This window comes from Tachyglossus aculeatus, chromosome X1 (genome assembly GCF_015852505.1).
Source record: "Tachyglossus aculeatus isolate mTacAcu1 chromosome X1, mTacAcu1.pri, whole genome shotgun sequence".
NCBI classification, from domain to species: Eukaryota; Metazoa; Chordata; class Mammalia; order Monotremata; family Tachyglossidae; genus Tachyglossus; species Tachyglossus aculeatus.
In genome coordinates, this window is record NC_052101.1 from 30,237,970 (window position 1) to 30,239,960 (window position 1,991).

The 1,991-nt window shown below is 44.4% G+C and overlaps 1 non-coding gene across 1 annotated transcript; it reads right to left on the reverse strand.

Moving 5' to 3' along the window:
- Positions 1-1,075: 1,075 nt before the first annotated feature.
- Positions 1,076-1,213, reverse strand: LOC119920604. The gene has a single exon (XR_005448334.1). It is a non-coding gene; the product is annotated as a small nucleolar RNA SNORA7 (small nucleolar RNA).
- Positions 1,214-1,991: the final 778 nt, after the last annotated feature.

Here is a 1,991-nt window from a genome sequence, read left to right on the forward strand (position 1 = left end):
TGGCATCCTCCTTGACTCATCTCTCTCATTCAACCTACATATTCAATCTGCCACCAAATCCTGTTGGTTACACCTTCACAAACATCATTAAAATCCACCCTTTCCTCTCCATCTAAATTGCTACTAAATTGTTCCAATCACTTACTCTATCCCACCTTGACTACTGTGTCAGACTCAATGCCAACCTTCCTTCCTCCCATCTCTCCCCACTGCAGTTCAAACTTCACTCTGCTACCTGGACCATTTTTCTAAAAATAAATTCATTCCTCATCTCTACACACCTCAAGAACCTTCAGTGGTTGTCCATTCACCTTCACATTGAACACAAACTCCTCGCAATTGACTTTAAAGAATTAAATCACCTTGCCTTTTCCTATCTTCCCTCACTGATTTCCCACTACAACCTAGCCTGCTCCCTTCTCATGTCTAACAACAACCTACTTACTGTACCTCACTCTCTTCTATCTCAGAGCCGACTCCTTGCCCACATCCTTCCTCTGTCCTGGAACTCTCTCCTCCTTCATATAAGACAAACAACCACTGTCCACATTGTCAAACTTTATTAAAATCACATCTCCTCCAAAAGGCCTTCCCCAAATTTAGCCCTCTTTTCACCCACTCCCTCTCCCTTCTGCACAGCTTATGCACTTGGCTCTGTACTCTTTAAGTATCTGATATTCACTCTGCCCTCAGACCCACAGCACTTATGTGTAGAGCTGTAAATTTTTAATATTAATGTCTGTCTCCCACCTAGATTGTAATCTTCTGTGGACAGGGAACATGTGATCTAACTCTGTTGTATTGTACTCTCCCAAGTGCCTAGTAGCTAATAGCTAATAGCTTTGCAGTCTATTGTCTTATGGGGTCGAGTCATCTCCGACCCATAGCGACTCCAAGGACACATCTCCCCCAGAATGCCCCACTCTCCATTGGCAATCGTTCTGATTGTGTATCCTTAGAGCTTTCTTGGTAAAACTATGAAAGCAGTTACCATTGCCTTCTTCTGCATAATAAACTTGAGTCTCCACCCTTGATTCTCACCCATGCCTCTGCTGTCCAGCACAGATGAGTTTTGACTTGTAGCAGATTGTCTTCCACTAGCTAACCACTGCTCAAGCTAGGAATGAAATGGGTATGCCTCTGCTTGACTCTCTCTCCCATAGCTGAGACTGGTAGAGTACCAGAAACTCTCCAGTTGTGACCTTGAGAGAGGCTGCAAGTATTAGGGACTCAGTAAATATAATTGATTGTTTTGAGGCTACCAGAGATAGGATCAAAAAGATATGGGGAAGCAGAAAGAGAGACAGAGAAAGAAAAAAAAAAGACAGAGAGGAGTGGTCAGAAAGGGGAAAAAAAGGAGAGGTATTGGAAAAAAAGAAATAAGAGATTTACCAAATTATCATCTACCCCACTGCCCAGTGCCATCCTCTGCCAGTCATCATCATCACTCATGCCGAAGTGCTGGCAAAAGCAGCCATGGTGATCAGCCCTTCTCACTTGGCCCTTTCTTGACCATTTCTTGAGGAACCCAGCATGACCGAAAACACATCAATCCAGCTGGGCCAGGCACTCCTAATATCTGTTTGAGAAGTGCCAGTTTAATTACTGTGGGACCAACAGAAGCAGTAGCTGCTGTCACACCAAAGAATAGGAAGAGGGCCTCCCCTTTCCCCTTCTATTCTTCCTCCTCATTCTCCTCCTCCCTCACATTTTCTCCTAGATCCTCCCTCCGTCCCTCCTCCTCCTCTCCTTTTCTCTCTTCCTCATCCTCTCTTCGTCCTTCTCATCCTCTCCTCCCCTCTTTCCAACCCAATCCCAGCCCTGCTTCCTTGCCTAAATCAGAATCCTAATGGTTCTCACCAGCAGCCATTTGGCGGTGGGACAGAATCTTTAAAGTGTGACTTTCCTGTCCTAATAGACATGTGATCACATTAGGAAAGTGACATGTTTACAAGATGACTGGAAAAGGACTGAAGAAAAAAATGTTTTAA